This window comes from Grus americana, chromosome 17 (genome assembly GCF_028858705.1).
Source record: "Grus americana isolate bGruAme1 chromosome 17, bGruAme1.mat, whole genome shotgun sequence".
Taxonomy (NCBI): domain Eukaryota; kingdom Metazoa; phylum Chordata; class Aves; order Gruiformes; family Gruidae; genus Grus; species Grus americana.
Window position 1 is genome coordinate 6,835,222 of NC_072868.1, and position 14,220 is coordinate 6,849,441.

Here is a 14,220-nt window from a genome sequence, read left to right on the forward strand (position 1 = left end):
TCGCACGCGGCGAGAGATAAAAACACCAACAAAAGCAGTAGGCTGTGCAGGAAACACCCTGATGACAATAACGAGGCGCGGAGGAAGGAGAACGGACCTCAACAGAGCAAAACATACCCGTGCTCAGTGCATCTCCAAACTGACCTCCTGTGGCTCTGCCTCCCAATTCAATTCTGTTTCATTTTAAAACCAGCTCCAGGAAACTGGTTTGATTTCCTGAGGTGTATCATTTGGCAGAAAGTCATCTCTCTCCAGTGCTTTTGAGTCACACGTTACTACTTACCCGAAAGTAACGGTAAGGGATTTACCACAACGCCCTGCCTGTCTTCACGAGATGCGACGGAGGGAGGAGGGCTCTGCCGTGCCGAGGGACCAGCGCAGCCTCGGGAGATTGCTACGCTGGCCTGGCCAAGCCTGCAGTCTTCTCTTTGCTCCAGCTCGTATTTGGAAGTGATCCAGAAGGCTACAGCTTTACGTTAACGCTTGGACTGCGGGGTTTGAAAGCCAAATCTCGTAAGGATGCAAATGCTGCACCAGCCTGTGGCCGGCACCGTGCCAGTGCATGCAATATGTGGTAATGGTAGCAACGAAGCACTTCAAAAAGCTGGGAGCACAGTATATGATCTGTACTTCTTAAGAAGTGTCCTATTTTTCATACTAAAACCTCCTAATCCTGTGTGTATGGTCCTGGGAACGCTCCCCCTCCAAAAGCATCCATCAAAGAGTCTGTCCTTTCCCGCACAGTGACCTCCTCATCTGACACCGTCCCCTACAAGGGCTGGTCAAACGTTTTCCACTGAAACTCATTTAAAGTAGAAAAATGCAGTTTAGGATTTTCTACAGAACATATCTTTTTTTTTTTTCATAAGGGGAAAAAAAAAATCCCAAGATGCCAAAATATTTGCGTGAGATCTTAACACATTAGGATAAAAATGCATGGCTTCACTCTTCCTATTTTTAAATGAAAGTTGATGTTTTTCTCTGGAAATTCTCTGGAATTTTAGCTAGGTTCACCATCTCTTGTCCCATTGCTTTGTACCCCATAAGACATTCACCCAGGGGTGTGGGCTACGAATAAATGCAGTTCCTATCTTGCCATAACGAGAAGACGTTAGAGCTGCCTGGCATGGGACGTTCCACGTGATGGATGGTGTTACAGCCTTGAGCTGACTGAGCTGCAGCCACGATCGCCCTTTAACGGCTGTCTGTACTCTTCTATGGCTTCTGCTTGACTAACGCGCCTGTCTTCGGCGAGGTTTTTGGTGCTTGTTGCATCCCTCTGCTTCGTACTGTGCTATCCTGCGTGGTCTAGGACTGGCGTTAATGACATTGCCGCTCCGGACACCAGGAGGTTTGGCTCTGCTCCGGTGGCTGCTGCCGCTCTTGACCATGTAGTTGGTGTGCAGAGAATTGCAGGGATTTTTTTTAGCTCTGCATCACAGAGCGGGATGCGGAGAGCGGCACCGCAGGGAAGGGATGGTCCTATGGCACCCTGCAGCCCGCGCTGCCGGTGCCACCTTCACTGCTCTGGTGTGGCACGGGACGAGAGAGCGCAGCTCGAGGAAGGGCAAGAACCTGTCCCGTGGGTTGACTGTCAACCTTTAGCTGGAGGAAGGACAAAGCCAGAGCAATCTCATAAGGCAAGCGTCAAAATGAGGTGAGGGTATCCCCACGAGTGCTAATGTAAAGAAACCCACCCCCGGAGCAGCGCTGCGGTGCTGGATTGCGCGCTGCCTGCTCCAGCAAGGAAAACCACCGCCACAAAGGACCCTCCGGGAAGCTCCGAAGCCCAAGGAGATGAGGTGTCACTTCAGAAGGATCTGGCCTGCCTCTGACCTGAATGTTTTAGCAGCCTGAGCCTCGCCTCCCTCAGAAGCTCGTGCTGCCAGGGTTAGACCGGCGCTGCAACAGCCCGCTGATGTAGCGCGAAGCCTCCTCACGTAAGAGCAGCTTCCCACTGCATTTCCCAGGCACTGAGCTCTCCGCGTCACTTGATGGCATCAAGATTGCAAGGAAATGTGGAATGGCACAAGATGCTCATGGAAAAAATGTAACAATGTGATTATTTTTTTTTTCAGACTTCCTCCCCCAAAATAAATACTTTAAATAAACTTTTGATCAAAAAAACACAGAACATATTTCAACAGTCTGCTGGGCTCCCTAAGGAAAGTGTGGATGTCTTAAGCCCTCAAATAACAGCTTGCACTCAGAGATTCATGAGAAGAAGAGAAACCGACAGGTAAAAGCAGCTTTAGTGACAGGCCACTCTTTTTGCTGTCAAAGAAAGGACACGGTTTGCTGCTGATCAGGGAAGAGAGAGTGGGCGTCGGGTGTCTGAGCGAATTACTCGGCGTTTGGCCCGTTTTGTTTTTATAGAAGTTGCTCATCCAGAAAGGTTCATCAACAAGTGATACAAAAAAACGCTTGTGCAGAAGCTAAACTCCTTAGCGAAGCCCCTCCAGGTCACCCCTATTAGCAGGCAGGGTCGGAGAGCCGAGCCCGCCGGTGCAGAGCCACTCTCGGCACTGGGACCCCGGGGACGAGCATCGTGGCTGCTGGCACGGTGGCCGGCACGGGGCTGACATGCCAGCAGGGCAGAGCACGCTCAAAAAACTGTTTACTTTGAGCTGGAGCTATTTTTAGCTCCATTAATCTGTGCAGAGATGATAAAGCTTTTCATTGCAAAGTGAGTGGCTCTGCTTTGCTTCTGGGCAATTTCACTCCACGAACTCGTCCCTTCCCCCTTCCCAGCCACTACTCCCCGGGAACCTTATCTCCTCTGTCTGCTGAGCCAAACACCTAAAAAGATTTCTCCCAGTTAGATAGGTTGGAGTCTCAGCCCAAACTTACTTTTCCCCCCCTTTTTTCCCTAGGGAACGTATTCAGTTTGGAAAAGAATTGAACTTTTTTTTTTAATAGTCTCCGAAGTCTGGTTCAAAGCCTTTGCTGAAATCCCATCTTGGACACGCACCCTCATAATCCTTCATTTCTGCAAAATTCCTTCTGTCCAAAGGCTCTTGCAAAATAAGTGACTCGACGGTTACCTCTCTGCAGCTGCCACAAATACAAGCGGGTCTCAAACTCAGATCTCGTGGCAAGCCAGAGTCGCCAGGCAGTAACAGCACTGTCCTACGCCACGTTTTACCCAGAGGGTCCCAAAAACCACGACAAACTCCCCTACACACTCTATATAAGAAGCACTTTACCTGCTGCTGATAGGAGAAAGCGTGGCAGCTGGCTAGCGGCACAAAGACTACAAAACAGGCATAAATCCTGCTTGGTAAGGGATTTGTTTGTCTAAAGGAATCCAGAAGTTTCTTCAGTGTAAACCCACAAAGGTCACATATCCAGCACATGCTTCGCCAGCAAATCATCCCGCTGGCAAAAGCTTTCTGGTTTGGGACAGAGAGTGAATAGCGATATCTCTGTCGGCTCAGGGACATATTCAGACTGGGGGAGGGGGGGAATATGCAAGTATGTACTAATAACAGGTTCATTCTGCTTGCTAAGAAGGGTCAGATACACAGAAAGAGCCAAAAAATGATTGTCAGGATGAGAAGGCACAACAGGAGAGGTATTGTTTAAGTCGATAGCGACTGGCCGCCCAGGTCTTGCTGGCAGGGAAGCAGGAGATCCTCCGAGGTGCACGCACAGGTCCTCCTTCCCGTTGTCCCTCCCTTTCTGCTCGGTGGGGTAGATGGAGGAAAACACGTAGCAGGCTGGGCTGGCGGTTGTGCTTCTCCCTTTTGGAGAGCAAAGGGGTATGCTAATAAATGAGAAGAAAATAGTCATCTCTGTCAGCTTTCTAATATATGCCAGAGCCACCCAGCCAACGGTTATGATTTTTCTCCAGTGCGTGGCAGCCAGACAAGGATTCCTGTTGCAGATGTGCAGAAGCCGTGTAAATATTTTGATCCTGATTTGTGCTCTCAGCTAAGTGGGCTTTCACGTGATTTTATTCCATGGACTCTGAACGGAGTACTCCTGCTTTGGAACGGTGAGGGATCAAACTCAGGTTATTAATCCTCTGCGTTCAGAAGATTGCAGCCTCCAGGCTTCACCATATACACTCACCTTACCTTAGCTCAGGAAGAATTCAGCCTAACCTCCTGGCATGATTCCCCGCTTTCCGTGCTGGCTCGTTACGGGGTACGTGTAACTAGATGCTGTCTCATGAAGCAGCTGGCCACCGCGACGGCCAGGATAAGCTCAGTAAGGCTGTTTTTGTGTTCCGTGCCATCCCATGCCCTCAGACACGGAGCCGTTTATCTGTTTCTAGCTGTTCCCAAGGCCGTAACAACTAAGATCAGGGAGGTGCAGCATCCCTGCGATTTGGTCCGAGAGCAGCAGGAGTTCAGGACGCTCCACGGGAAGGGCTCCATGTTCTGGTCAGGGAACAAAATATTCTGTTTGTGCTGACAGCGTACATGAAATAAAAACAGGGTTTGTCTGGTGACCTGGGAGCATTTCACGCAGGCGTTGCGTACAGCCCTCTGCTCCCAGCTCCATCCTGGGAACCTGCCCCGGCTTTCAGGTGCTGCCCGTGGCTGACACGGGGAGCTGTAGGCAAAGGTGAGGGGGTACCCTGCATTTTGGGTGGCCCAGAGAAGGGCTCTGCCACCCCGGTCTGGACACAGGGGCTGACAAAACCCGGTAGTTCCTTACCGACTGTGCGGGCAGAGTACGGCGCTGGCTCCCGGGAGAAACGCGGGATGCCGCGGGGGGGGGATTTTGCCAGGACCCATCCTGGTGGTGCCACACCAGCGACGCAGACTGAGATCCCACGCTCCGTCCCTACTGTAGTGGTAGAGACTATGGCATAGTCCCAGCCTCAGAAAGCTTAATCCTTTAAATAGCCAAGACAGACAAAAATAAAGGAAAAGAGGTGTTATCGTTTCCTTTTGGCAGGTGGCTAGAGGAAGGACAGAAGGCTAAATGACTACTACAGAGACAGATTATCACCCAGCGCAGAACATTAACCTTGTCTGCGCTGTTACTGGCAGCTCCTCCATGTCCATCGCAGATGGACAGCCTGATGCTCTTGTGGGGCCACGCCAGCAGACCTTCCTCACCTAATAATGGCCAATCTCACTCCCCGCTGCTCTTGAGATGTATTTTATTTACTGCTTTTTGTGTCGTGACTCTTCCCTGATGGTTATTCTAGCATTTCCAGTTTTTAAAGGGTTCTACTTAATCCCTTAATTCTCTGAATCTGTTTCAGATTCTTGCTTTCTCCTAAAGCTGGGTTGGGTTTTTTTTGGACGGGTATAAAATTTTCATATAGATCCTAGTAGCCATTCACTTTTGTTGATTAAATAATTTCCTTTTATAACATCTCTCAAATAATTGTTTTCAGCTTTGTAAAACTTGGCCTGATAAAGCATTTTTATTCAGATTATCCATCGCAAGAATAATCTAACAATGGTGTTTACATAGACATCAGCTTCCTCGAGCCGTATGTTAAAACCTTAGCTCCATACAGTCCCGAGTTAGATGTCTTATAAGAAGGTCTTGCAGAAAAGATGAGGCTTTGGACAATCTGGTCTAGTGGAGGGTGTCCCTGCCTGTGGCAGGGGGTTGGAACTAGATGATCTTTGAGGTCCCTTCCAACCCAAACCATTCTATGATTCTAAGACCCGTTAATAAAAGCCCACCATCTAGGCTGTCCTGGGTCAGAAAGTTTCAGTCCTATTTGCTCTAAGTCTGGGTTTGGGTCTGGGTTCCTTGCCCTCTAATACCGAGTGAGATATAAACGCCAGTCAGGGTCCAAAAGAGCCTTTGCCCAAATTGCTGTGTTGCCTAATAGCTCCTCCCTGCACGCCGAGGCGGCTGCAATATTTGTGACCTGCCCTGTGTGCTGCAAGCCGTCGGTGTGACAGTCGTACCATTATGTCTATATTGACAGATATATGTCTATATTTCAACATATTTCTCTATGTTAGCCATCCTGCAAAGGCATGTTCAAGGGAGCAACCTCTACAACAAGCCAAACACCTGTAAAGCGGCCCACCCTGCAGATGGGCGGCCCGCGGGCTGCCCGTCTCACGCTGCCCGTCGTTGCTGGGACCTGAGCTGCTAAGCCAGGGGATGCTGTACCGACCGGGCGCTTGCGTCGCAGAATTGTTACCCCAAACGGCCTCCGCTCTCCCCATCGCTATGGCAACCAGCGAGCTCTCACTGTTTGGACAAGAGGTGTGTGCTCCACGGCAGCGCTGCCTGCTTTCCTGCAGAAATGAGGGCTCAGACTGAGCAACCAGGAGGGAAAATCCTCTTTATTGTCAAATAGACCTTTTTAGTTATTATTCATCCATGTCTCCAGGCACTGTAACTTATCATTAATAATACAGCTAAATCTCAGCAGTCTTCGAGGATGAGTTGAACAAGAATGTAGCCAGTTGGGCATCTAGAAGCATCCCTTTATGCCTCTTGATTCCTATGGGAAGTTCATCCTTGTCTCTCCAGCAGCTCCACCAAACACACCACTTCTGTGCTGAAGGCAGAAGGTCACCAGCTTTTCAATCTCTGAACCAACTGGGAAGTAAGTCTAGCAGTCTTGCAGTGCTGGCTAACAAGAAATGGTGTGAAACTGAGAACTAGAATTAATGGAATAACAGACCCCCCTTTTCCCCTCTTTATTGGCACAAAGGGTAAAAAAAAAAAAAAAGACTCATTGAATCTACTGGTTTATTAAATACATTTAAGATGCAAAATTAGAGAAACCTCATAGATTTGATATTGAAATGGTGGAGGGAGGAGTGTGTGATCCCACCTGCAAAGTAATTACTAATTTGGAGTAAACCTCTATATTTTCTTTACCCCAAGAATTAATATGGAGGGGCTCGTGTGCTATGAATTTCTTCCTAATCTGCTGCGTGCTGACTTCCTCATGTGACCAGGTCATTTTGGCAAGGTTTATGGTATATTTACAGCTATTTGTTCAACAGTACTTCACACTGGGACACCACCACAGTCCAAACAACTGAGCTGCGCCGGCTTGCTATGGATCCAGCCCAGCCAGAGCCAGGAGCTGACACTGGCACCACCAGCGACGGTATCCACACCAGCTAAGTTTGGGAAGCTGTTAGGAGTCATCTTTCATCATTCAGCATTTTCAGTTGGGTTCATTTAGTTCCAAGCTGGGTAATTACAGCCTCATTATTTTTCCTTTTACAATGAAGACAAGACCGCAAGCCAGGCAGAATAATTCCTCCTGCTACCGTTGCCAAGATATGATAGCTCATCTACGCCATAAGGAATGTGTCATGGTATCAGGTTTTTTAATGGTAAATAATGGCTCTTCAGTTAAGCAACATCTTAACGCTATCTGGTGCCTAACCATAAAATGCCAACTAAATTTCAACCCCCACAGACAGATAATTGAGCCATTACCACTGCCCAGCACGTTCCTCATTGACCAGCATGCGTCAGGTTTGGCGCCTTCTTTTCTTCACTGAAATTAGTATCCAGCTACAATCAGACTTTCATTCTAAACCCACAAAATCGCATCTAAAAATAAGACATCGAAGTTCCCGTGACAGTAAGTAGAGGCCAGGACTAAGGGAGCAGCAGTAGATAGATACCAGAGAGCAATTTATGCCGTCTGTCCGGCTTCACTGCCTAGAGAGACAACTCGATAACTACCGTGGATTAGATATTTACCTTGTAGGCAGCTTCAAGGCGGCGAGATGAAACCCATCCAAGCAGGAAAGGAAGAGACACCTTGTTTATACTGCTGTATCTCACCACAGGCTCTGCGTTCTTGCAGGGACTACTTCTCAGCCCAGGAACCACTGCTAACGCAATGAAATTTTCTGACGCCAGTGTGTCCGTTTCTGCTTTGCTTTGATGGCTCTTGCATGAAATTGTTTGAGGTCTGTAACGATACTAAATACATATTTGGAGGAAACAGCTTTGAAAAGAAAATATCCACAAGAACTGCACTGCGGGCCTGTCAAGGCATTGGGTTCTGCACAAGCCCCTATAAGCACGTAACAAATGCAGTTATACCAACGTACGTTCTAATTAAAATTGTAAGCCATCCTTTAGAGTCTGGAAAAAACCCCTTCTGCCATTATCTCACAAAGACAGCAAATGCAGAACTGAACTACTACTCAGGGGAAATCGCTGTTTCTGCCACTGAAAGGCCTGTGGAGGTCAGGCTTAGCTGGGTCCTACGGACAGCCTCAGCAAACGTTTAAAAAATGTGTGCGTGTGTGAATTTGTAGTAAAGGCTCAGTGTTTTCAAGTGTGTTCTGCAGCAGGAAGCTGCTTTGTAAGATCCCCTGATAAACCAACACTCAGCCTTCAGTCCTTCCCCTTCCTCCCCTTCCAGATGTAAGCTTGGGGCTGTTTCTGCGGGCACAGTGAAGACCGAGCCTTGTCAGCTCCTGCGCTCGCTGCCTTCGGCAAACCGCTCGATTTAGTCTCTCTCGGGCAACAACGCTATTGAACTCAACAATGGGACTAGAGATGGTTTTGTATCATTAGACTCCCATGGGGTACTTTTTTTCTAAATTGTCTAGGATGGGAAAAATATTTATGTAAAGAAGAATGCCATGACTCACCCTCCAACACCATGGAGGTTCAGAGCAACCAGAAAAGAGTTAACAGCACAGCCACCTCCCAGTAGTATTTCAGAGTTTCTAAATACAGAGTTCCTTTCCAATCTGGATGCCCATTTTTGTTATCTTAAAAGTATTTCTGGAACTCTTGGCCAGCGTTAAGCAAACAAACAGGGAGACATATTTGTGAAGATAACGCAGTCAAGAGTGTTTGGTTAGTGAGTCTTTCTAAGTTAAAGGATTTCATTTTTAGACTTCAGTTCTTTAAAGCTTGTGAACAGAAGAAAAAAAAATTGCTCCGGAGACATTAAATCACATAACCATCCCAGCTATTGGCTTTGGAATAACAATCATGCAACTTAGCAAATATCAAACGTGGGAAGGGATTTATCTGACGCATCTATATGATCATGTGAACTCCTTCCTCAAGGAGAAACAGTCTTTCTGCTGGAGACACAAGAGGAAGGAACTGTTTTCCCTTCTTTAAAAAAAATACGACAACATAAGCAACTGTAACATGCTAAATGCTTCCTGGCACAAGTGCAAAAATGCAACATCTAAAATGTCAGCTGGTACGCTGGGAGGATTTACGTGATTTAAAAGACTTATGAGAAAAAAAACTATTTCACCAGCTTCAGAGCATCTTGGAAAGCAGCAGCACCAGTGTGGGGGACAATGGAAAAAGAGGGGAAAAGAAATCTCCAGCTAAAAGAAATGACCCTGGCCAGTATGATCCTGTATTGCTCTTTTTAGTACGAGAAAAAATTGGGTCAGGCACTCATCTGATTTTAAGCTGCGTGGAAAAATGAACGAACAGAGCCTGCCATGACTCTGGGATATGCCACTTTTCTCACTTTACATATTGACTCACATAGTCCTGTGGCTCACCTAAAGCCACACAACTCGTCACTGCTCGAGGCAGGATTAAATCCAGAAATTCCCGACTTTTCCTCCCACTGTTGTTTCCCTAGAAGCTGTTCTGCTGCAGTGATCGCAGTTACAAGGCGGCTGGCCAGCTGGATTTCAGGGCAGGCTCTCATGGGAGAGATAGGGTCACAGAGAGAGAGGAAATAAATCCTGGCTTAATAAAAATAATATATCAAGCAAGGGAGAAATCATGAAAACATTTGAAACAATAAACTCAGTAACATTTGTAAGTGTGCTTGGACAGTGCTCGAGTAGAAGATTGGCTCGCTTTGTGGCTACCTGCTCTTGAAGCGGCTACTTAAAAGCAGGAACCTTGATGCCCTGCACCGCCTGAGGAGCTCTCACCCAACGCACACCGAGATCGGCACGGCCGAGGCTGATGCCGGGCTCTGCTCTACCGCTCTCGCCCACGGGGATGCCAAGCCCCAGCGATGCCTCTGGCTGCAGGGCAGCTCCTGGGACCGTTACTACCGGCTGAGGCTGCTCCACCAGCGCCGTCCCCTTCTGGGTCAGATCCTGCTCCCCAAGGCCCTGGCTGAGCGTCCCGTGCTGTTTGCAGGGAGACCACCTTCGCCCACCACAAAAGGCCACCCCCCTTCGCTCCCTCCTCCTTTTCAGCAGCCATCTGTTGCCAGTCCCTTCTGTGGTTCATTCACAGATGTCACTGCAGATCTTTTGTACAAAATATTCCCTCTAGTATATTTCTGTTTGTGTCGGGTTTTTTTAATAAGCTTTTATTGAATGTTATTTAAATACTTTTCAATACGTTGAAGTTTCACTAATGCTTCCATAAATAATGAGATGAAAGAGCGCAGTAATATCATTCCAGGGCATTGGATAAAGGTGAACATTTCTCTCCGTCTGTTTTACCAATAACCTAAACTAACGCAGTTTCCAGACCAGAGCACATGATCTGAAGTGAACTGAAGTCAGTGAAAAGGTCTCTGGTGACACATAAGGACTTAGAGGAGACTGAACAAAGGTGTCCTGTAAAATAAATTTCTGGCCAAACAAAACTGGAAAGGCACAAAGATTACAATTCCTCTATCATAACAGCAGTGACTCATCCAGTTGCACAGTCACTTGGGGTGAAAAAGAAAACAGTTACTCAATCTCTCAGGGATTTAGACACAGAAGAATATATTATGCAAGTTTTAGCAGCGTTACTAATGGCCTTGAAGCGCACAACTCTACTATGACTCTCACTCGGCTCAGCAGATCACAAATAAGATGACTCACGTATCCATGACATGATAGGAAAATAGAGAGTCTGAGAAGTGCAGAGGCAGGTGCTAATGCAGTCACAGAGCACACAGCCAAGGGAAGATGAGAATTATAAAATCGTGAGCAAAGGACTGTGGAGAAGTTTGCATACTTGAAGACTTGAGAGTGTGGACTAGGTTGATGTTTATTGATCTCAAACTGCAGGGGCTTGCGAGTGTAACGCCAGCCCGTACGCAGAGAAGAGACGCTGCTGGCACCGGTCACCTGCGGTTCCCCCGGGAATCACAGCAGGCAGCACGCGTGGCCTCTGCGTGTCAGCGGTGAGCGAGTCCCTGCGTGCGCTGCACACCATTAGATTAGACCCCAGTGCAAGTCATCTAGGACCACCATAAACTTAACTATATTTATACTTGGGAGAACTTGCTACCCTGCTGGAACATCACGATTTTGTAGAAGCAATTAACTCTGACCATTTAAAGACTAATTAAACCCACCGGTGGTTTCAGCCGTAGCAGCTGAATGGGTTTCAGCCCATTATCTAATGACTAACTTCCTCACAGATGGAGGACTTTGACAGCTGTTCTCAGATCTGGATTGTGGAATAGAGCTCAAACCAAAGCCTGAACTAAACAGCTGGAAAAGCAGTTGTCCCTAAAGAAAACTGTAATTCTTTATGCTCTGGAGATCCAATCAAAGCAGTTATAAATACAGTTTAAAGCCAAACACTTTATAGAAGTCCAGTAATTAGGAGGGTTATATTAGAAAGCTGATGCCGATACCTCAAAATTTGGAAGTTTATGCAGGCTAGAGCACTGCAAGATGTTTAGGCCTGTATATGGATCAAGGCAACACTACTGTAGAAACACAGACTACATATGATTTTTTAATTTTTACAGTTGGTTTGACCCAGTCATTCTAATTTGCAGTTCCCTTCACCTGACTGAAAGATTCTGGATGGTCAAAGGATTATGATTCGATTATAACCTGTACATGGGATCTGTTACCTGCAAAAATACAGCCCGTGCAGAGCTGGGACCCTCAAATACGCCAGGGAACCGCAGGAGAAGTTCTGGATTGTTGTTATCACGACAGGGAGACCCTTGAGATTAACAAGAATAGCACTAACGCACAAACTCAAATGACATTTTTTTATGAGCTCAGATGCACAAAGAACTGCAGAGAACTACTTTATCTGACACATTTCCTTTAAACATTACCTAACTTCAAGGGTTTTATTCTAGGCGTTTGACCTAACATACAGATATGTATGGGATGTAACGTACAGACACATGAGGGATGCACCGTTTTGTTCTGCTGTCAGAACTGACTAATGTACCAGAGCAGGGTATTTTTGTACAAACTAGGATAACCTCCTGCCATATCCTGTCTTGTTCCCATAGCTGACAGTCACTAGGCTGACTTCATCCTTATCTCCTGTTAAACACGTGTGGTTTGAGGTGATGTTATGCAGAATCAGAGGGGGTTTATACTGGGAAGTAAAATGAGCACTTGGAAATCTCTTGTTATGTGGACAGTGGAAGGAAAAAGCTTTTTATCTGTATCCTTTGTGTTTCCCTAGGATAATCCAGTGAGGATCCCACAGTACTTAACAAAACTATTAGTCTCAAATTTCCTGTGAAGAAAACATTCTCAGACTCAGGGTTTAGCTGAGCTTCATTGCTGCATTAGTAATATACCTATGAAATTATTTGCCCAGGATTACTGGAAAGGGAACACAGAATTTTGGATTCTGCCTTTATTCTACATACATTCATGTGAACAAACAGTAAAGTAGTAGGGACGTGTCAAAAGTCTTCCTACAGATCCAGCTGGTGCACCTGAAAGGGTAATAAAAATATGTTAATAATAAAGTAAAGGCTCATATTTATCTGAAGGAAGCGGCTTCAATGATTTATGGTGTGATCTTTTCTGAAAGAAGGCTGTGTGTCTTCATGAATGTGGCTGATTACAAGAGAGATGATACTGTTAACATAATGTTCATATATTCTGAGTGTTAAAGCTGCCGTGGAAAATAAGTGGCTGGTTTACTGGGTGCCTTTTGTCATTTCTTGGCAATTTCTGGATGGCAATAAAGCTGTCATTCTGATTATTCATCCCTTTCTGTGAAGGAGGCAGGTTTTTCGGAAAGGGACTGTGTGAAGGAAAGAAGGGTCTGACACAGTAGGAAATTATGTGCAATAGCTGGAATTGCTATAGCCAGAATAAATCCTGTAATTCAAACCGGTCAGTTCTGACCCTGCCCTCTGATATTTCGCAACACTAACGCCAATTAAATAGCTCCAAAGCGCTTTCCTAAACTTCTCTGTAAACTTTTGTCACCTTCTCACTATTGTTTTATCCTCACGGCCTCTCATCCGTTTCGTTCTCTCCCAGACTTTACGACGAGGAGCTGTTTCACTCCTCCAAACCGCCAGCCGTGCGGTTCGCCGGTAATCCAAAACCGGGGAGGCCCCTTCACTGTGGGCAGCGGCAGAACAACGTCTCTTTTCACATGGTTCCTCCACCTCTTCTTCCATTTCAAAGGAGCACACCTCTAGCTTTTACAGCCGTGCGCCTTTGAAATACAAAGCGAGCGTAGCGTGAACGGATGCAGAAGTGTCTCCTTGAGCAACCCCACCGCCGAAAGGCTCGGCAGCTTTCCCACTTCCACCCAGGGCCCCATTATGACACTGCCCGAACCCCAGGGGCACCGTTCAGCGCTCAGCAAAGCACGCGGGGAAAAAAGGGGCAGCGACACGCCATAAATTCAGCGGCACGAGCGCTCGTGTTCGTATCACGATGGGACAAGAATGGGAACGAACCACGGATTTCCCCCCCGGGCTCAGGCCGGGCAGGTGACCGCCGTGTCCCCAGCCCCTGGGCAGCACCGCGTTACTCGCAGCCCCGTACGTCAAGTGGCGGGAGGCCGCACGCCCGCCTCCTGGGGCGTCCCGCTTGTCGCGGTCCCTCCGGTGAGGTCAGCGCTTCAGCGGTGACGCAGGTGTAACTCATACAGCTCCAACGCAACCTTTGCACGGACGTGACGCTTGTCACCGCGCCCGGTAACGCCTTGTCCCCTCTGGAACCCGAGGGGGGGGGGGGCAGTTGTACCCGTGGGGCCGGGGCACAGGACGCGCTAGGATGCCTTGACGGCTGTTAGCGCTCAGGGGCAGGGAAACGTAACGTTCCCAAATCCCGCGTGTGGCGGCGGCGGCCCGGGGGCGGCCTTGGCACCGGCCCTGGCACCGGCCCGCCATGTCGCCTGCCCGCCCGCGGCGCCCGCGCTGCTGCTATGGCAACCGCCGAGCGCCATCACCGGCCTTAGCTCGAGGGAGGCATTGAATGGCTGCCGATCGGCCTCATTCATTGGCTGTCCTGCCGGAGAAACCGCCCACTCACTGACCCTTTCGACCAATCGGCGTCCCTTCTCCTTACGACCGCCTCGCGTCGTCACTTCTTCCAAGTGTTCATAAACAACAATTCTCCCTCCCTCGCCCTTCCCCGTCCC

The 14,220-nt window shown here is 47.9% G+C and overlaps 1 long non-coding RNA gene across 1 annotated transcript; it reads right to left on the reverse strand.

Moving 5' to 3' along the window:
* Positions 1–6,276: 6,276 nt before the first annotated feature.
* LOC129214032 (uncharacterized) lies at positions 6,277–8,409 on the reverse strand. The gene is made up of 3 exons (XR_008579608.1): positions 8,016–8,409; positions 7,660–7,873; positions 6,277–6,565 (listed from the first exon to the last, which is right to left on the reverse strand). It is a non-coding gene; the product is annotated as an uncharacterized LOC129214032 (long non-coding RNA).
* Between the last annotated feature and the right edge of the window lie 5,811 nt (positions 8,410–14,220).